Source organism: Furipterus horrens, unplaced genomic scaffold (assembly GCF_987537825.1).
Source record: "Furipterus horrens unplaced genomic scaffold, mFurHor1.1.pri manual_scaffold_17, whole genome shotgun sequence".
Taxonomy (NCBI): domain Eukaryota; kingdom Metazoa; phylum Chordata; class Mammalia; order Chiroptera; family Furipteridae; genus Furipterus; species Furipterus horrens.
Window position 1 is genome coordinate 42,603,038 of NW_028327187.1, and position 23,064 is coordinate 42,626,101.

Below are 23,064 nucleotides of genomic sequence, written 5' to 3' on the forward strand. Positions count from 1 at the left end.
AGAACTAGTAAACAAATTCAGTAAGGTTTTAGGACACAAAATCAACATATAAAAACTTGTGGCATTCCTATATACCACAATAAGGTATCACCTCATACCTGTTAGAATGGCTACCATCAAAAAGACAAGCAATAATAATTGTTAACAAGAATGTGGAGAGAAGAAAACCTTTGTGCACTGTTTGTGAGAATGTAAATTGGTGCAGCCACTATGAAAAACAGTATAGAGTTTCCTCCAAAAGTTAGAGATAGAACTACCAAGCCACCCAGAAATTCCACTTCTGGATATTATTCAAAGAAAATGAAAACACTAACTCAAAAGTATAAATGTGCCCCTATGTTTATTGCAGTGTTATTTACAATAGCCAATATATGGAAACAACCTAAGTGTCCACTGATGGATGAAAGGAAAATGAAGATGTGGTATGCATATACAATTCAGCCATAAAAAAGAATGAAATCTTCCCATTTGTGACAACAGAGATGAACCTTGAGGGCATTACACTAAGTGAAATAATTCAAACAGAGAAAGATAAGTACCATATGATTTCACTGATATGTGGAATCTAAAAACCAACAAAAATAAAATGCTCATAGATACAGAGTACAGATTGGTGGTTACCAAAGAGGATGGGGAAAGAAGGTACAATGGAAGAAGGGGATTAGAAGTACAAACATCAAGTTATAAAATGAATAGTCATAGGAATGTAATGTACAGAACGGTGACTATAGTTAACATTGTATCCTATGTTTGAAAGTGGTTAAAAGAATAAATCTTAAGTTCTTATGACAAAAAATTTTGTAACTGTATGGTGACAGATTTTGACTAAACATTGTGGTTATCATTTCTCAATATATACACATCAGATCATTGTGTTGTACCCCTGGAACTAATATAATGTTGTGTGTCAATTATTGTTCAATATTTTTAAAAAGTAAAAACACAAAGAAAACAAAACAACACCTCAGGCATATCCCATAGCTTCTGGTCACTTTTAGGTATTAAAACATCCAGCCTAGCCAATCTATTTTATTTTTTAAGTATATTTTATTAATTATGTTGTTACAGTAGTTCCAAGTTTTCCCCCTTTGCTCCCCTCTGCCTAGTACCCCCCTTCCCTGCAGCAATCCCACCCACCTTAGTTCATGTCCATGACTTCACCCTTTCCTATATTATTCTTAACTTCCCCCTGTCTATTTTGTACCGATCGATTATGCTTCTTAGACGCTGCACCCTACCCCCATTTCTCTCCCTCCCCCCTCCCAGGTGGTAGCCCTCCAAATGATCCCAATACCTATGATTCTGTTCCTATTCTGGTTTGCTTAGTTGGATTTTGTTTTTATTTTTTAGATTCAGTTGTTGATAGTTGTGAGTTTGTTGTCATTTTAGTGTTTATAGTTTTGATCTTTTACTTAAGTCCCTTTGACATTTCATATAATAATGGCTTGGTGATGATGAACTCCTTTAGCTTCACCTCATCTGAGAAGCACTTCTTCTGCCCTTCCATTCCAAATGATAGCCTTGCTGGATAGAGTAATCCTGGTTGCGGGTTGCCTTTCATCACATTGAGTACTGTTTGCCTGTTCCTTCCTGCCTGCAAAGTGTACTCTAAGAAATCAGCTGATAGTTCTATAGGCACCCCCTTGTAGGCAACTCTTCATCTCTCTCTTGCTGCCCCCAGAACTCTGTCTTTATCTTTCACCTTTGGCATCTCAGTCACGATGCGTCATGGTGTGGTCCCCTCTGGGTCCAGCTCGCCCTGGATCCTCTGTGCTTCCTGGACCTGTATGTCCATCTCCTTCACAAAATTTGGGAAGTTTTTCTCATTTTTTTCAATTCTTGCTTTCTCATCCTGCACTGGTTGACTGCTTTTTCTTCCTTATGTTCCAAATCATTGATCTGAACCCCGGTTTCCTTTCCTTCACCATTGGTTTTGTGTGGATTTTCCTCTGTTTCACTTAGCATAGCCTTCACTTCTTCTCTTATGTGTTTGCCGGACTCAGGCATATCTGTCAAGCCTGTGAGCATCTTTATCACCAGTGTTTTAAATTCTGCATCTATTAGGTTGTCTATCTCCTCATCTGTTAGGTCAGCTATCTCCTCGTCACTTAGTTCTCCCGCTGGAACCTTGATCCATTCCCCCTTTTGAGCCATACTTCTCTGTCTCCTCATCTTGACAGGCTCCTGTGTTTTTTTGCCTCTGTGTCTTAGGTAGAGCTGTCGCACCTATTACATTGTAAGGGGCGGAGCCTTAGGTTCCTCAGTACAGGGCGATGCATTTCACCACGTTGTGGTGCTGTATGTGGGGGAGGGGTCTGAGAGGGAATAATGCCGCCTGCCCGACACTCACCCCTTTTCCAGGAACTTCTCCCACTTCCGTATGGGACTGGCACACCTCTAGCTATTGCCCTGGTCATCATTCCCAGAGTGGGTGGGTCTGCGGGTGTTCTAGGACTATAGGGGCCCTTTAAACAAGCAGACTCTGCTGAGAGACCAGAAGTTTCTGCCTCTACCCCAACCCTCACTGGTCTGCACAGTCAGAAGCAATGAGGCTTGATTTCCCCCAGTGCTGGGACCGTGAGCTGTGAGGTCAGGTGAAGAGCTGGGAATGCTCCCAGGTGTCTCTCCTGACTTTAAAACATGTGACTGCGCTTTCTGCCAACCTGCCACTGCTGCTGCTGCTGCTGCCACCACACCGCAAGCTCTCTGCCTCAGCTTTGCCCCTCCTGCCTGTCTGGATGAGTATTTCTTTTTTATATCTTTGTTTGCTGGACTTCCATGCAGTTTGATTTTTTGGAACTTCTAGTTGTTTTGAGTGTTGAGGCAGTTGTATTCCTTCTTATTTGTGGAGGGAGACACAGCATTCTGTCTACGCCTCCATCTTGGCCAGAAGTCCTAGTCCAACCTATTTTAAAACTTCAATTTGTTTCCAATTTACTCTTCATCTTCTCTCTCCCTACAGTAACAGCCAAGCTTCAGCTAGAGGGACTTGGAGTGGTGAGAAAATACAGCTTTTTCTCATTCTTCCCCTCAGTGTTCCCTTCTCCTTCGCTGGGTTGTGAATGGGAAGTGCTCTTGGTCTAATCTGCATTCTGCTGTCACTGCTTTCCTGACTATGAATGACTGGTCATCAATGCCTTCTACAAGGCAGGTATCCACATCATGAGTGCATGTGAGGGCATCTGAAACTGTATGTGTGTGTGTGGCTCCTCTTCTCACTATTCTCTGATATCCAGCTGCAACCTCTTCCAAGCCAGCCTCGGTAGTATATATTGAAGCCTCTGGCTGCTGGAAACACCTTCATCGCCTGGAAGCCCTTGGGTAGCATACGAACAGGATGACTCACACCTGGCTACCTTTGGTGGCATCTATTTGACCAATGGAAAATACAGTACACATGTTTTCTTTGCCAAATTGGTAGTTCAAGCTGTTCCACTGACATTTCCTCTCTTTTCCCTGCCATCTCTCTTCTATTAACTTTGCCTGCTGCTCAAAAGTCATAGGGACAAAGCAGATGGTCCACTAAATAAGCAGAGGTTAAAACAAAAAAATGTCATGACAGTGTCCTCTTTTGTCCAGCCCTGTGATTTATGACAAGTAGTTATCTTAGAGCATTCTCTGCCCTTACTTGGCATTGGAACATTTCTCCTCTTCCCATTTAAGAAAAAAGAAGAAAACTGTAACACTTCACACTTGCAACATTTTTTAACTTCACACATATAACGTTTTTACATGTAACTTCTTGTATGATCCTCCTAATAACATTATGAAATAGGTAGCCAATATATCATTTTGGGGAAACTGGTTCCCATGCCCATGTTCCTTGCTGCTGCCCAACTCAAACACTGACTTCAGGGGTTCTGCCTTATACTTGCAAATAGACTGACATAAAAACCTTTGGGACCTCTGCAATGAAATCTTCTTGGGAAGGGTTAGTCCAATACAAAGAAGCCTTATTTAGAATCTCATCTGACCATATTAAAGCAAGGTTCTGGTAAAGAAGGGCTACCTGGCCCATATACTACACTAGGTGTTAATGGGAAGTTATATATAAGGAGTTTGCAGTCTTTCTCAGGAGAGTATTAGAAATGAATAATCAAGTGCTAAATTGTGAGTACAGATTAAGTGCAAAGATGATCAGAATAGCTGGGGAGAGTTTCACAGGAGACTTAGAATAAGTCTTGATGCAAAGAATTAGGGCTCATGGGGCAGGATAACTGTGATTAGGCAAGAATGAGCAGAAAGCAGCATAATACAGGTCAGACTAGAGCAAAAGATTTTGTGTTGGGAAGGGGGTGTAGAGGAAATAGTTGACTCATTACAATGGGATTACCAAACTGCAAGATTCATGGAGGAGGGACCTTGTCTCGTTCACTAGTGTGTGTGCAGTGTCTTGAAGGAGACCTGGGGTATAGAATGCTCAACAAATATAGTATTTGTTGTTTGCTGAGTCTGAGAATAGACATGCTTAAATCTGGATTTCATCCTGCAGGTAAGAAGGAACCCTCTATTATCATCAAGAACAGAATCACTTGAGAATTCTCCAAAGTGCCTTTAAAATTATTCCAAATTTTATTGTGTATCCAGTTCATCTTACATCCTTATTCTACCTAAGGATATCTCAAAGCTGATAAGGGCAAAACAGCAGTTGGGGCCCATGAAATACGACTGAGGAATGACTAAAGTAGCATTCATTTTTATTTCTTTGACTGTCATCAGGATCAAATTTTTAATAGTATTTGTGTTGTTTCTTATGGTTTGATAACCCAGATTCACATTTATATGCATAGTTGAGAAGACTGAAAATTGGTATAAATTTCAGGAGGGCAATCTGGCAACAAGTATCAAAAATTTGAAGACTGATCATACTCTCTGACTTGGTACTACTTAATTTTAAAATGTAGCCAAAGGAAACAAAGATGTGGGAAAAATTTAGCATTTTTGAATAAAACTGATAGCACATGGAATAAATATTTTGTGAATGTTAAGTACCTTTTATATTATTCAACCAACAAAACTTTTGTTGTAGGATAATAACATACAAAAATATAAACAGTTATAAAATAGATTGGAAAAAGTCTGGAAGAAATTATGCTAAAATATTAGGGGGGGTTCTTCAGGTGGTAAGATTATTAATAAGTTATACTTCTAATTATCATGTGTCTCTTTTATCATCAGAGAAAAACTATACTTTCTGAGTTTCTTTTTTATATCTATATTTGATCCTATCTTCTGATCCCTTCTGCAAAGGCAAAAATAAAAGGAGACACAGAAATGGAAATGACAATAAGTTCAAAGCAATTGAGGAACATACCAGTAGGTATTTATGGATTATGCCAAGGTACCCTAAGCCCATTCTCAGAGTGACCTAGCAGATTTCTCCCTTATCTTAATACTCTTGCCCCAGTGTGGCTGTCCATGTAAATAAGAACAGAAGAATGGCCCTGGTCAGCATGGCCAAAAGGTCACAGGTTTGATCCCTGGTCAGAGCACATGCCTGTGTTGAGGGTTCAGTCCTCCCCATCCCGTTGGGGCCTGCAGAAGGCAAACAATCAATGTTTCTCTCCCTCTCTCTCTTCTTTCCCTACCCTCTCTCTAAAACCAATGGGCATGTCCTCGAGTGAGAATAAAAAAGAATGAAGAATGATCATACCCTTCAACCGAGATAGTTTTCTGCTTTCTAATATCCCAGGGAGGAAAGAGAGTGGTACATGTAGGTCTAATCCTGGCAATCTCTTTGAATTCTAGTCTAAATCTCTTTTCTTCTGCTTCCTGCCTTTAAAGTTGGTCTCAACTTTGCATAAGTTGGGAGTATTAAGAAATAGGACAACTAACCTCAAACAGGCAGTTACCTGCTGGCTAACTTTCTGCTGACATTATACAAGATAATGCCTGGGTAGCAGAAGGGAAGGAGATTCTTTTCTGAACTCCATGCCCTATGGCCTGCAGTATTTCCTCTTTCCTTCTCCCTTGCTGCCCTCCTCTGCATCATGTCTGCTGCTCACACATGCTTAGTCAGCCAGTTGGAGTGCAGTGTGGCAATTTCAAGGTATAAACTATACACTGATGAGGTAGACAGGCTTAATATTTAAATTAGCTAGAAACAGTTTACTTGTTAATTAGTCTCTTGAAGAGGCTGTTGCTCTAGATTTTTTCCAAGGGTGGATAGCTCACTACTTTGGCTATCTTCTTTCCTGACATAGCAGCAGGTCCACCCTTCAGGGTTGAAGTAAAATCACACCTTCTTTAAATCCTCCAAAACTATAAAGTATATAGTGTTTATTTTAAATGCTAATTATAAAAGTAATACTTTTTGTTTAAAAAATCACAAAATAAAGGAAGTATAAAGTAAAAACAAAGTCATACATAATACCTCCACCCAGATACAACCACTGTTTGGGGGACACTTGCTTTATATATGTAAATGTATCTTTACGTATGTATGTATGTATAAACAAAATAAAATCCATTTAATGTAAAATAAGTTTTAGATTCCATTTTATTTTTGCATTTAGTACTATATTTGGGCATTTTCTTATGTCGACATCTTTTAAAATGGCATCATAGCATCCTATCACGAGGATATGACAATATTTTTGGTGATATATAGTTTTTCAAGTTTTCATTGTTATAAAAGATATTTGGATAAACATCTTTGTCTATAAGTTGTTAAGGATTGTTTCCTCAGAATACATTGTTAGAATTATGATTAAAATCAAAAAATGATTATTTTCACACTAAGACATATTTCTAAATTATCATCCAAAACTGTACCAATTCACATTATCCCCAGAAGTATGTCAAAGAACAATGGCAATTCTTGGTATGTGACAACTATGGGCCAATATTTTTACCGTATCCTTTAGAAACCCTGACCCAATCCCAATTCCAGATAAACAAGAATCTTTCCTATTTATTTACATCCCACATTTACTGTATATTCTCTATAGATCTCTATGGATCTTTTTGAAAAATTACTTTTTGATATAACCATGAAATCAAATTAGTGTTTTTATTATCTGATCAATCTCTTAGTTACATTTCTTTGTAAATTCCGCTTATAGCCTAAATCTCAGCAGAATGTAATAAAAATTACAGGACAAATGTCCATGTGAAAATCTTCACTACCTGCTAGTATGATTTCAGATAGCCAAACAGGTCTCCAAATAAATGTAAAATATAATTCCCTAATATTTTGTGTATTAAGTTTCATTAACTTCAGTCAATTTTTGTGAAAGTCATTTGGGAAAAGACATTTCTTGAGTGGTAGTATGTGACAGGCTGTGTGTGCTTCTCATTTCACATGCATAATCTCATTTAATCTTCACAAGGGTTTTAGGTGAAATTCTCAGTTTGCTGTTTTACTGGTGGGGAAACTGAAGCATAGAAACTTAAGTAACTCTACTCTATCCAAGAGAAAATGACAGAACCACAAGTAAGACCCATGTCTATCTGATACCACAAGAGCTCTTTCCAAGTCTTCTGGTCAAGATGATGGAGTAGGTAAATGTAGTACTTGAATCATCCCACTGACACTTAAAAATTACAGTTAAACTACAGAAAAACCATCATTCAGAACTGCCTGAAATCTCACTGAATGAAAGTCCTACAACTAGGGATTTAAAGGAGAAGCCACATAGACAGGTAGGAGGAGAGGAGAAAAGAACTAGTTGCACACACACGTGTGGCAGTTTAAAATTGAGAGGGATATCTTGGCTGCAGAGTTCCCCCCTGAGGAGTGAGGGGTCCAGCAGCCCAGGGTTCCAGTGTCAGGAAGAGAAGTCCCATAACTTCTGGGTGTAAAAACCAGTGGGGATTGAGGCTGAGAGAGACACGGGTCTTCTGGAGTCCCAGGCAGTTCCTCTTAAAGGGCCTGCATATGGACTTACTTGAACTCATCAGCTGCCTGTCACTTCAAAATCCAATACAGTAGTTGAGAGACAGGTGCTGGTGTAAAAAGGAAAGTGGTTTATTTTCAGATGCTGGCAACCTGGAATATGGGGGACTACTGTCTCAAACCCCATCTTAACATCTAAGTGCAGGTACAAGTTTTTATAAGGAGTGAGAGGAAAAGCAAAACAAAGAGATCAACAGAGAGGGTTGAAAAGTTCTCTACATGCAGATGAACACAGTCCAATCCAATAAGGTAAGCGATGTTCTGGTGTGTGTCATCCTGGCTTTATGTCATCTTGGCTTCACAGTTGAATGTCAACATATTTCCGGGAGCTGGGATGCCTGAAGGTTGTAGTCTGTATCTTTGTCTTTATTTTTATCCTCACCTGAAGACATGCTTATTGATTTTTGAGAGAGGGGAACGGAGGGAGAGAATGAGGGAGAGAAACATCAATGCGAGAAAAAAACATCGATCATTTGTCTCTTGCATACCACAACCTGAAGTAGAACCTGTAACCCAAGCATGTGCCCTTTTTGGGAATCAATCCCTCAACCTTTTGGTAATGCAATTATGTTCCAACCAACTGAGCCACACTGGCCAGGACCAGAGTCTGTATCTTTTGAAGTTATTTCTTAAGATACTTATACAAACATGCTGTTTATCTACAACCTACATATTAGTCAGAGGCAGCACTTACAGAAACAATATCAAAAGAATGGTGGGGTGAGTTGCAATTTCCCATTGTTACAGTCCCTCTGAGCTCCAGCACTGGGACACCAGCTGGAAAGGCACCAGAGACATAGGGAGAGGAAACGAATTATACAACATCAGGACAAGATCTGCGGGGGTGGGTGGGTGGGGGCAGGGGGGTAGAGTTTTCTGCCAGGTAAAAGTGTGGCAGATGGCATTGTTCCTTTTCTGAGAGTTCCCCCAAACCCCCTACAGAGCCAGCAGGAGGGCACCATATCTGAGTCTCCATTAACCTGGTTCACACTGTTCACCCCACCCTGATGATTCCCTGAGACTGCCCCACACAACTTGCGGGCCCAAGCAAGCTGTTCCCGGGGGCTTTTCCGTAAGAATGGCCTCTCTTGCTTCATGCTTTGGACTTTCATAAAGTCTCTCATGTCCCAGACCTCTTGCTAAGTGGCCCCAGGCCCAGCACTAGCAGCAGCCACCCTTGGTTCACAACTTGGCCCCTCCTGGGTATCTCCAAGCCCAACAAAAGTAGCAGCCATCTGCAGATAGTTTTGTAGCTTGTTCTTGGTGACCCCGGGCAGGGCACAGGCAGGGGCTGACCTTGGTCTGAACCTCCTGGGAGGCCCCAGAGCCAGTGAATCCAGTGGACAGCTTCAGACCACACTGGATTACAACTCTACCACCTCCATCAGCTACACACTAAAGGGGTGAACTGGTGAGCACCAAAGCCACATGGAAACAAGTTCTGCTCTGTACAGTCGACTCCTGCACAGCAGCTTTTCTGCTGTAGTTGCAGCCAGTCCTCGCAGCCAATTGGCCTGGGGGTCAGTCCCTCCCAGTGACACCAACAACAACCAATGCTCAACTATTATACAACAAGATAGCATACAAAGCTCACAGGACAGTGAACCTGGAGCGCCCACCTCAGGTGACTGGAGAGGCTGTGCCACTGGGACCTACAGGATTGGCAAGAAATATTCAGAGTGATAAAAAACAAGAACCTACAGCCAAGATTGCTCTATCCAGCAAAGCTATCATTTAGAATTGAAGAGCAGATAAAGTGATTCCCAGACAAGAAAAAGCTTAAGGAATACATCACCACCAAACCATTATTATATGAAATATTAAAAGATCTTCTTTAAGAAGAAAAAAAGATCAAAAATATGAACAATAAAATTGCAATAAATAATTATATCTATCAACAGTTGAATCTAAAGAACAAAATAAATGAACAAGCAGAACAGAAACAGTCTCACAGATACAGAGAACATTTTGATGGATGCCAGATGAAAGAGAGGTGGGGTGAGTGAAAAAGGTGAAGGGATTGAGAAGTACAGATTGGTCATTACAGAAGAGTCATGGGGATGTAAAGTATAGCACAGGGAATAGAGTCAGTAATACTGTAATAACTGTGTGTGGTGTCAGGTGGGTGCGAGATTCATCAGGATGATCATTTAGTAAGTTATTTAAAGTCTAATCACTGGGGTGTACACCTGAAACTAATATATTATTGTATGCCAACTGTAATTGAAAAATAAAAATAAAAATACTTTTGGCTGGGTACAGTGAACTTTATTGATGGTGCATGACAAAGTAGGGCTCCCTAAGTCCCTCCCCTCTTCAGGGGGTCTAAGATGGAAACTAGAGGTCAGGAGAGTCTCATTGTGTTGGGGGATCAATTTGGGGCAAGGATTCCCCAGTAGCTGAGGGTCTCTCTTCCCATCCAGGGGCGCTTACTCCTTGGTGGCCATGTGGACCATAAGGTCCACCACCCCGTTGCTGTAGCCAAATTCATTGGCATACCAGAAAATGAGCTTGACAAAGTGGTCATTGAGGGCAACGCCAGCCCTAGCATCGAAGGTGGAGGAGTGGGTGTCACTGTTAAAGTCGCAGGAGCCAATCTGGTCCTCAGTATAGCCCAGGATGCCCTTGAAGTGGCCCTCCGATGCCTGCTTCTCTACCTTCTTGATGTCATCATATTTGGCAGCTTTCTCCAGGTGACAGGTCAGATCTACAACCAACACATTGGAGGTGGGGACACAGAAGGCCATGCCAGTAAGCTTCCCATTCAGCTCAGGGATGATCTTGCCCACAGCCTTGGCAGTGCCAGTAGAAGCAGGGATGATGTTCTGGGAAGCCCCTTGGCCATCATGCCACAGCTTCCCAGAGGGGCCATCCACGCTCTTCTGGGTGGCAGTGATGGCATGGACTGTGGCCATGAGTCCCTCCACAATGCCAAAGATGTCATGGATGACCTTGGTCAGGGGAACCAAGCAGTTGGTGGTGCAGGAGGCATTGCTGACAATCTTCATGGAGTTGTCATACTTGTCATGGTTCACACCCATCACAAACATGGGGGCATCGGCAGAAGGGGCAGAGATGATGACCCTCTTGGCTCCACCCTTTAAGTGAGCCCCAGCCTTCTCCATGGTAGTGAAGACACCGGTGGACTCCACAACATATTCAGCAGCAGCATCACCCCATTTGATGTTGGCAGGATCTCGCTCCTGGAAGATGGTGATGGACTTTCCATTTACAACAAGCTTCCCATTCTCAGCCTTGCCTGTGCCTTTGAACTTGCCATGAGTAGAATTATACTGGAACATGCAGACCATGTAGTTGAAGTCAATGAAATTATTGATGGTGACAATATCCACTTTGCCAAAGTAAAAAGCAGCCCTGGTGACCAGGTGCCCACTATGGCCACATCCGCTCACTCCAACCTACACCATCGTATCTCAGGGTTGCAGCTGGCACTGTGCAAGAAGATGTGGCTATCGGTTGGACAGGAAAAGCAGAGATCCAAAAAAAAAAAAAAAAAATTTTAAACACCTCTTTTTACTTCACCCCATGAGATTCTGTAAAGTTAAGTTGAAACAAGAGATAACACCTCTTATGATCAATAATTTTCATCTGCTCCCTAATATCTCGTCATATTTTTTCTATTTCCAGCCAAAACCTTCTACTATGTACTATTACTACTGCACGAATATTCTGAAGATGAATCAGTAAGTGATTATAGACCACATTAGAAGCCTAAAAACAGCCACCTAACGAAACAACACACCTATATAAAGCATAGGACATTAAAGGTGCTTAAGACAGAATCATTTACATCCAGTGGCTCAGATTTTAATGTTATCTATTAGTCTATCTGTAGATGTGCATTTTTTTTATTTTACCATATTGGGAGAGAATATTCATCTTTGGAAACCCTCATTGTAACTTTTGCTAACATCTAAGAGTTCCACGCAAATATCTGGGGGCAGAATTTGACTATTTGTGTCAAGATACGTATTATCTATCATATACGAGGGCAGAACTAATCTAATGTATGACTCAATTTCTTTCAGAGCATCTCCCTTCCTCTTCCCTTAAAAGGAGTGGTTTGTTTTCCAATTGCTTGTTTATTGTTTCTCGGAGTAAATTATTAATCCCTCGCAGACGAACCCTATACACATTTAGGAAACAATCTTTGAGACAGTTCTTTTTGTCCACAGGAGCCAACATGACTACATTAAAGCTATTGGGAATTTAAATGACAGCAGCCTAGTTACAGAACTGGTATTGTCCTAGGTAAGCTCATGCAACAAGCCTTGTAAGGCAATTTATGACTATTCCTTCAAGCCACAGTTTCCCAACCTCAATACTATTGACATTTTGGGCCTTTGTGTCATAGAATGTTCAGTAGCATCCCTGGCTTTTACCTAGTAGATGCCAGAAGCAGCACACCCCCCCCCCGCCTCCAAAGTTGAGACAAAAAATATCTCCAGACACTGGCAAATGTGCCTCAGGGTGGAGGTAGTGGATGAATTCTCTGCCAGTTGAGAACTACTTCTCTCAATAAAGTGTCCCTAATTCTTTTGCAGTGAGGTGCCGCTTCCTGTGTCCACTCAAAACTTGTGGATAAGGCAAAGAAGAAAGAAATGGCTATAGTAAGGAAAGTCACCTAGTCGGGCAGATGTGGTTAAAATGACATGGTGTATCTATAAATGGATATAAGGTTAACCCCTTCCCTAATAAATTCTTTTAAAGAAGAATCAAGAAACGTGTATTTGCAGTATTATTAGGTAGCACATATATATGGGAAATATATTGGAATGGTTAAGAAGTTAGTCTCTACACTAATATGAATTTTCATATAAATCCCAGCTCTGCCACTTGTTAGTTGAGTAACTTTGGATAAGTTTCTTAATAATTCTGTGTTTCAGTTTCCTCATTTGCAGAAATGAGGACAATAATATAGTACTTGTTTCACTGAAATGTTGTGATGATTCAATAATACAGTGTAAATACAGCACCCCCAAAAGAGAGCTTCCTTTATGTAAACAAAACAAAACAAAAAGAACTGCTGGAAACCTGTCTGACTACATTTTTCCCCCTACCTTGATGTTTTAATTTTAGAAACTAAAAAAAAGTGGTACTATGTATATTGTTATGTGACAAACCATAGAAACTTTCCTAAACAATCTTTCTGATAATCTTTCTGTCTGAATGAAATTTAACTTTCTTATTTCTAACAAGAAAATGAATTTTTCAATTTTTAAATTCATTCGTGGTTATCAAAAAGTAAGCTAGGACAATGGTGGAACCCACTGAAGCTGCCCGAAGAACCTGTACTTCATATGCACCCATGCATCTGGAACTCATGAGCCCCAGCCACTACAAGTACTATTCAAAACTTGTGAGCTAAGAGACAGTGCCACAAAGGCTGGCTGGCTTTTAGCCAGTCAAATCATGTTAGACCTGTTTGCTTCATGTGTGATTCAGTCGGCTTGTGGCAAAGCATACAAATCATGAGGCCAAAACTCTGACCTTTTCCGGATCACTAAAAAAATTTCACCAATTGATCTGAACATTGAAGTCTGAGCTCATTTATCTATCCCTTAAATCACAAACTTAATATCTAAGGTCTAACTACAAAGTAGGCAGTTTCACATATACATAGAGATTGAGCAGTCAAACGTTTGCTTACAAATATCCTCTATATTTTTCAACCTCTCCTTTTTCATTCTCTCTTATTAAGGTACCAAGTCTAAGGTCCCGTAAGGCCATGAGAGTAATGTGAAAAATGTTCTGTTCCTATCTCAGCCTCCCTAAATCACCCTCAAGTGTCAGTGTCAATATTAACTCAACCAAGTACATCGGTGCTTCAAGACAAGAAGTGTTGTACCAGCACAGAGGAGATCTGTACTGAGCCATTGACAGTGGACTCCTGTACAGACCTTGAAATCTGGAAGCTCCTGATGAATGGAGATATTTCTCTATCATCTGCTTCTCTTGCCAGCCTGATTCAAATCTGTTCAACTTCAAGGCATAGTATAGATTGCTCTGGTTTTACTCAAGGTTTGGACTAAACCTTCATGATTTTCCTGTCTTTCTACATCACTTCCATCCCCAAGAAATCAAAGTACAAAACAGAAAATCAAAATCATTACTAATTCCACCCACCAAAATATAACATTTTGATATATAAATAATTTAAAACTTTTGCTATGGAAATGTGTATTTTAAACTAACAAACATTTGATGTATTCTTTTAACAAGTGTTTTCCTTATCTAGTATATATTTTTGGAAGTACAACATACTTTCAGAGAAATGCACAAATTGGAAGCATATAGGTTAGATGATTTTTTACAAAATGAACATGTCCAATGTTATCATCACCCATGTCAAGTAATAAAATGTTACTGGCTTCCTAGTATTTTGTGTTTCCCTCCAGCTACACCACCCATGCCAAAAGTAAAACACTATCCTGATTTCGTTCACTGTCCACTACTTTTATGTTTCTGAATTTGTTATAAAAGGTATTATAGAGTGTGAACTTGTTTTTGTATCTAGCTTCCTGCATACCTCATTATAAGATTCGCCCACGCGGTTGCATGTGGTTGCACTCTCCCTTATTAGTGAACATAAGTCCATTGTGTGAGAATACAAGTTACTTATCCATTCCATAGTTGATGTACATTTGGGATGTTTCCAATTCTTGGCTATTATGAATAGTGCTGCAAAAAATATCCTTGTACGTATCTTGGGTGCATCTATGTTCACATTTCTCTTGTATATAATTAAAAGTGGAATTGCTGGGTCACAGACTATTTAACTTTAGTACAGGATGCCAAACTGTTTTCCAAAGTGGTTGCATAAGTGTACATTCTCACTAGCATTCATGGGCCTCTCAGTTGCTTTATATCCTCACCAAAACTTGTTCTTATTTGTCTTTTTCATTTTATCTATTCAAGTGGATGCATTTTTACACCGCGGCCTGTTTTCAATTTGCAACTCCCTGATGTCTTACAGTGTTGAGTAGCTTTTCATAAATTCAGTAGACATCCTCATTTGTGAAGTATCTGGTAAAAAATTTTACACTTTTGTCTATTGGGTTGTCTGTTTTTATTGATGTGTAGGAATTCTTTACATAGTTCTGGTTACACCAACTTGGTTGATTATATGTATTGTAAACATCTTCTCCCAATCTGCAGTTTTTCTCATTCTCTTAATGAGGCTTTTGATAAACACAAATTCTTAATGTCTAATATTTTAGCATCATTTTTATTGTCTTATGTTCTGTTTAAGAAATATTTTCCCAAAACATAAGAATAAATATGCAAGTTTGAGCAAAAAATAAAAAAGAAAAAGAAAGAAATCTTTACCCAATGTCAGTATGATATTCTCTTATGTTTTTTCTAGTAACTTTGTTCTATTGCTCATATTTAAATCTACATAACCATATATGTATGAATTAGTTTCTGAACCCTCTATTCAGTCCCTTGCTCTATATACCTCATTTTGTGCCAATATCATGCTATCTTAATTATTGTAAGTTTATAATGGCTTAACAGACAGTGCATATCTTCCACCTTTTTCTTCTTGTCTTGATTATTCTTGGCACTTTCCACAAAAACTTTAGAACTAGCATATAAATTCTCAAAAGAATACCTGCTGCAGTTTTAATTGAGAGTGCTATGGAATTTACAGATCAGTTTGGAATATTGAGTCTTCCAAACTATGTACACGGTGTATACCTCCACTTATTTAAGTATTTTGATATCTTTTGGTGATTTATTTGTATTTTACTGTGTATTTATCTAGCATATATTTTATTTGATTTTTTGAGTTATTTAAATTTTTATGGTATTTTAAATGTTATCTTTAAATTTTTCATTTTCTATGATTATTTCTGGCATGTAAATACAATTTTATATTTGATCTTATAGTCAGTTACCTTAATAATTCACTTATTAGTTGCAATAGCTTGCTTACAGGTTCTTTTGGATTTTCTACATAAATAATCTCATCTTTGAATAATGACAGTTTTATTTATTTCCAATTCTCACACCATTTTTTCCCTGACTTGTTGCATTGGTCAGGACCTCTGGTACAAAGATAAATGGGCATCCTTTTCTCATCCCCAATCTTGGTGTGTACTGGGAGAAGGGGCTTTCAACATTTGATTATTAAACATGTTTCCTATAGGCTTTCCAAAGTACTAAGTAGCGTTGTCTTCTTGGTTTCACTTGAACTCAGCAGTAGCTTTATAAGTATCAATTGTCAAAAATCAGAACCCAGATCCCCTGGTTGCTTTCTATAGGTTTTTTGAGTAGCAGAAGCTCACTAATGTATAATCTTGAGCTTACTTCTATTGGCCACAGCTGAAGGTTGATATTTATTCAAAGGACATAGGACTTGGGAAGTGAAAAAACTTTAAGCACCTAAACGCTAAAATGGAAAATAATCTGGGAAAATACTTTTTGAACAATTGAATGTCATTTTAGGAGAATTCAAATGGATAATGACAAGAGCAAGGCAAATGAAGTCAGAAACACTGGATTCGCATACCAGTTACCTGCTGTGTAATCTTAGGTAAAAATTAGTGTTTGTTGTAACCCCAAGTTTCTTCATCAAAAAAAAAAAAAAAAAAAAAAAAAAAGGAATCTATTGATGTTGGGGGATTATTAAGAGGATAAAATGAACAGCTCCTGCTACTGTATCTTTTACAGATTTGACATTCAGGAAATGAGAGCTCCACTAGTTTCTCTTTAGTTAAGAGGGATTTTTAAAAAGAAAGAAAAAAATCTAGAAAGACTTTGCAGTTTTTCTTTAAAGAGGCTCAGGAAAAGTCTTTTCCTACCTTAAAATATCTTCCTTTGAACTATAGTACATATAAACAAATGGAACACTTCCTATACTTGAAAACTGCCTGGAGAAAAAAAAAAGTCTCTATTATTAATGACATCATTTATTTTACATGGTCATCAAAATATTCATGTCAATATCTCCTCCATGTGACTTTTTAACTTGTCATGCAAGGCTAAAAAGCCAGAGTTAAAATTCTAGTTCAGAGATGGCTAATTAGGATCAGATTAGGAACATCTTCATTGTGAAACTATTGAGTCACACTCTCAGTCTACACTTTTTTTAACCGTAAGTCTGATCTTTTACTTACGTGTTATTTCTTAAGTTCCACAGATGAGATCATATGGTATCTGTGTTTCTCTGACTTATTTCATTCAGCATAATGTCTTCAAGTCCTTCCATGTTGTCACAGTTAGTAGTGTTTCCTTGTTTCTTTATAGCTGAAGAATATTCCATTGTAAATATAGACCACAACTTCTTTATCCATTCATCCATTGATGGACACTTAGGTTGTTTCTGTGTCTTGGTTATTGTAAGTAATCCTGGAAAAAAACAAACAAACATGCGGGTGTAGATACCTTTCTGAGTGAATATTTTTGTTTCCTTTGGATATATTCCCAGAAATAGAATTGCTGGATCATATGGTAGTTCTATTTCCAATTTTTTGAGAATTTGCCACACTATTTTCCACAGTGACTGCACCAATTTACGTTCCCATCAGCAAGAGTTCTCTTTTCTCCACACCCAAGGCAGCCTTTTTTATATTCTGTCTTTCTGATGATGACCAGTCTATACCTTTTAATCTAGAGATGGTGACATAAAATTAGCAGAAAGCACTTATGTATGACGCATTAGTTAATTATTTAAGCTTACTAACACTTATGCCAGAGATACCTTATCCTTAATGGCAACCACAGTCTCTAGGGTACTATTCACTGTGTTCATATTTTTGCACTTTCACTCCTGGTCCTAGTTTTATCCTCTGGAGCTACAAAAGTTAGTGCAAACCTTATTTATGTGACAGACTTGTCAGCTCTTTAAAGTCAGTGCTTATTTCTCCATGTACTTTACAATAAAGATAATTATATAAATCCAGTTTACAGAAGAACAAACATAAAAACATGGGTGGAACCCATTTTCAAAAAATAATTCATGATATTTCATTCATATGTGGAATCTAATCAGCAAACTGAAGTAACAAAAAAAATAGAGACAGACTCATTGATAGAGAGCAGGCTGGCAGTTCTGGAAGAGGAGCCTGGAGTGAATGGATTGAGCAAAAAAGAAAAAAAAAGAGAAAAAACTCATGAACATGGACAACAGCATGGTGGTTGTGGGGAGAGGATACAAGGGGGAGGTGGAAGAGGATATGGGGGGATAAGTGGGGATGGACAAAATAAAATAAAATAATAAATTAAAAAAATTTTTTTAATTCTTTATTTTATTTTATTATTATTATTTTTTTATTTTTATTAAAAAATTTTTATTTTTATCTCTTTGGTTAAGTTTATTCCTAGGTACTTTATTTTTCTTGTTGCTATAGTAAATGGCATTTTCTTTTTTGCTTCTGTCTCTGATATTTTATTGTTGGTGTACAGAAATGCCTTAGATTTCTGTATATTTATTTTGTACCCTGCTATTTTGCCAAATTCACTTATTATATCCAGTAGTCTTTTAGTGGAGTTTATAGGGTTTTCTAGGTATACTATCATGTTGTCTGCAAACAGTGATAGTTTTACTTCTTCTTTCCCAATTTGGATGCCTTTTATTTCTTTGTCTTGTCTGATTGCTGTGGCTAGGACTTCCAACACTATGTTGAATAGAAGTGGGGAGAGTGGACAGCCTTGTCTAGTTCCTGAGTTCAGGGGGAATGCTTTCAGTTTTTGTCCATTGAGTATGATGTTGGCTTCAGGCTTCTCATATATAGCCTTAATGATGTTAAGGTATGCTCCCTCTATTCCCATTTTGTTGAGTGTTTTCAACATAAATGGGTGTTGTACTTTATCAAATGCTTTTTCTGCATCTATAGATATGATCATGTGATTTTTGTCATTTTGTTTAGGTGATGTATTATATTTATTGATTTGCAAATATTAAACCATCCTTGCATCTCTAGGATGAATCCCACTTGATCGTGGTGTATGATCTTTTTGATGTATTGTTGGATCCTGTTTGCCAAAATTTTATTGAGGATTTTAGCATCTATGTTCATCAGTGATATTGGCCTGTAGTTTTCTTTCTTTGTTGTGTCTTGACCTGGTTTTGGGATTAGGGTAATACTGGCTTCATAGAAAGAGTTTGGGATTTTTCCCTCTTCTTGGATTTTTTGGAATAGTTTGAGGAGGGTAGGAGTTAGTTCTTCCCTAAATGTTTTGTAAAATTCGCCTGTGAAGCCATCCGGTCCAGGGCTTTTGTGTGCAGGGAGATTTTGGATTACTGTTTCAATTTCCTTCTTTGTTATTGGTCTGTTGAGACTTTCTACTCCTTCTTGATTCAGTTTTGGAAGGGTATATGTTTCTAGAAATCTGTCCATTTCTACTAGGTTGTCAAATTTCTTGCCATACAGTTGTTTGTAGTAATTTCTTATAATTGTTTGTATTTCTGAGGTATCAGTCATGGTTTCTCCTCTTTCATTTCTGATTTTGTTTATTTGGGTCTTCTCTCTTTTTTTCTTGATGAGCCTGGCTAGAGGCTTGTCAATTTTGTTTATTTTTTCAAAGAATCAGCTCCTAGTTTTGTTGATTTTTTGGATTGTTCATTTAGTTTCTATGTCATTTAATTCTGCTTTGATCTTGATGATTTCCTTTCTTCTTTTTGCCCTAGGCTTTGTTTGTTGTTGCTGTTCTAGTTCTTGTAGCTTTATGGTTAGGTTTTTTATTTGAGATTCTTCTAGTCTTTTCAGATATGCCTGTATTGCTATGAACTTCCCTCTTAGGACTGCTTTTGCTGTGTCCCATAGGTTTTGGGCTGTTGTGTGTTCATTGTCATTAGTTTCTAGAAATTTCTTGATTTCCTCTTTGATGCCATTGTTAACCCATTCGTTATTTAAGAGCGTGTTATTCATTCTCCATGAGTTTGGGTGTCTTTGATTTTTTTCCCTGAGGTTGACTTTTAGTTTCAAGGCATTGTGGTCTGTAAAGATGCTTGATATGATTTAAAATTTTTTAAATGTAAAAAAAATTCATGATATCTCATCCTATAGGATGAGACCATTCCCATGTTTGTGAAACAACCCTTATTAATACTACTGTAAAACAAGTAGACAAATTAAAAATAAAGCATAATAGGGTTGATCTTTTGCTAATATCTTTCTGTGGAGCATCAACATATGAATCTGTGTAATCTTTAAATTCCTCTTTTTTTGCTTTTTAAATTTATTTATTTTTATTGTTTATTTTATTACAGTTGTTCCTGCTTTTTCTCCTTTTCTCCACTACCACCCCACCCCATTTCCTCCCCAGCCTAAGTCAATTCCCATATAGTTGTCCATGCCCATGAGCTGTGCATAAATGTTCTTTGGTTAATCCCTTCACCACCTTTCATTCTACCCCTCCACCTCTTCCTTTTTGGCAGCTGTCAGTCTGTTTTATGTAATTTTTAAATTTCTTAATGCTGACTTATCAAGATGTTGAACTGGTTATTTAAGGAAAGGGAAGAATAGGTTATAAATGTTCTTCTCCTTTTTTAAATTTATTTTTTGCTAGAGAGTAAAGAACAGTCCGGGCTGTAGGAAAAGTGTTGAAGTACCATTGATGCTGGGAATTACTCTTCTTGAAGCCAAAAATGTTACAGCTCTAACAGGCCTTTAAAATCACTAGTTCAACCATCTTATTTTACAGATGAGGAAACCTAGCCACAGAGAAAGAAAATTACTTGTTAGGTTGTTCAACCAGTCAGAAGTGGGACTGACTTCCCAATACCAATTTACTGTTGTTCCCATGAGTCCTAAGTACTTTCTGTTGAAGAGAAAAGCAGAGTTGTTGTGAGATCCACAAGAATCTGAGGATTGTATAACTCAGTAAAAGAACACAGTAGCCTGATTTGGCTTAGATGGTCTGGGACCATTACATCTACCAAACTCAGAAGCAAAGTAGCTTGACTTCAAGATACCTGGGTTAAGAATTGTAGGAAAGAAGAGAATTTGTGAACTTCCAACTCATTAGTTAAGCCTGACTACATTGTTAACTCACCCATGCTTCTCATTGCAAGGTTGCCTGGGGTATGAAAAACCACTTTCCCAGAGAAGAATAGATTTATAGATGTGTTGGTTATTCTCCTTCTGCACCAACTTTCCAAACCCATTAAACTCCCTTCTCTGCCGAAGCGTGTTGCACCAGCAGTGGCTGTGTTTCTCTGTGACTCCAGCTCCTGCTTGGCACTCTCCATCCCCTCCTACAGATCTCAGTTCTCTGAGGCTTAAGGCTGAGAGCGTCCCAGTGTTGCTAGTCTCTGGGTGCCTCACCATTTATTCTTGGTTCCCTTAATCCTGCCAACACCTCTGTAAATAGTCCTTTCATTAAATGTTAAGAATCCAAGTTGAGTGCATGTCCCATTTCTTGATGGTATCCTAGCTGATACACAAGCCTCTCTATATCATTCCCAAACAATACCTCTAATTGTATTGAGGTTTTAGGTTGCATACCTTAGGAAGAGAAAAACAGGCACACTGTGCCCCACAGAGAGTTGGCCTCTCCAAATTCCTTCTTTGGAGATCATTAGCTATTCCTATTTGTATATTTTAACCTCCAGTATATTGCCCGTGGCAGAAAATAAGCATCAAATATCTGCTTTATATAAATACATAGGAAATCTGTAAACAGCTGAGAAAACGAGGTCTACACACTGTATGATAACAACAGGCTTCCATCTTAGTAAGGCTTGAATACAACTCAACAATGTCAATGTCTTATGCAAAACTTATTAAAGTAGAATGAATCTATGTAGGTACTTTCATCAAGAACCATTTTGAGATAGTAGCTGACAAGCTACTTTTTAATGAAAAATGCCCATAGTTTTCCCTAAAGCTAGTCCCACTTCTCTGGGAACTCTGGCATATCTCCATCATGCTTTAGTATCATAAAAAAATAGGAAGAGGCCTGAGTATGAATCCAAAGTACATCAAGACAAAGGAGAGAATAATTTTCTTCTCCTGGACATTTGGGACTTAATATAGCTACTTTGCCACAAAATATATTATATATTATTTTATTTTGAGCTAAGGCAACAACTACACACACACACAAGAACACACATCCACTGAGTTCCATTAGCGATCCTCTACCTGGAGGATCTACCTGGATTCTCCGGCTCTACCTGGAAGATTTTTTTTTAGTGACGTGTCTCTGTGAAAAGTTCATGTCACACATTCATGGAATTTCTCATCTGGGTATTAGATATCGTGGAGATGAACCCCCCTGTTAATGCATTGACAAAAAAAAAAAAAAAATCACTCCTGACAACCTAAGCACCTGGTAATTGCTCCAAATCTTCCTCATGGGCTTTCTTCCAAACCATTGTAACAGGCTCAACTCATAGTCACTTTTCTATGTTTAACAAACACACACACACACACACACACACACACACACACACACAACGTTCAATGACTTGCCATTCAAAATGAAGTTCAAGTCCCATGCAAGGTCCTTCATAATCTTGTCCCTTCTAGCCTCTTCAGACTCTTCTCTCACACTTCTGTTTCAATTCTGGGGTCCAGCCACACACACTGCTCTCATCCCTCTGGGTTCTGCTCATTCTAGGCTTTCTCTCCCTCTCTTCCTCCCCTCTCTGACCTAATTGCTATCTTCAGGTTTAAGCTTAGATATCACCTCTTCCAGGAACCCTTCCCTAATACCCCAAGTTTAAGTTAGGTGACTATTTAATGTGCTTTCATACTTTTCTACAAGCTATTTTTTTCAGTGGTTATTATAGCCTAATGTAAACATCTATTTATCTGTCTCCCCCACCGAACTAGAAGTTCCTCAAGAATAAGGACTTAGATTTTGATTAGATTCCAACTTTCAAGCACAGTGAATATTAAACCAATGTCCTGATTTTGTGTATGATTTTGATTTAATATGTAGGCCCAAGACTCTATTCAGTTTCTTTGCAGCCTGCCCTATAAGCCTTAGCCCTTTCCCTTACTAGTCATTAACCCCCTGAGGCAGCCAGAAACTGGTCATGCCTTGACTAAAGTTTGCAAGGTATATGTTTCTGTTAACCTAGCCAATGATAACATCTTGACTTAAGTTATGTTTCAGCTCCTGAGCTCTAAGGTAGAACAAACCCCCTGGCTATTTTGTCGTGAGATCAGACAAAGGGACACCAGAAAGGA

At 38.5% G+C, this 23,064-nt stretch overlaps 1 pseudogene; it reads right to left on the reverse strand.

Annotated features, from left to right (window-relative positions):
• Positions 1–10,326: 10,326 nt before the first annotated feature.
• On the reverse strand, positions 10,327–14,516 carry LOC149990906 (glyceraldehyde-3-phosphate dehydrogenase pseudogene; annotated as a pseudogene).
• Positions 14,517–23,064: the final 8,548 nt, after the last annotated feature.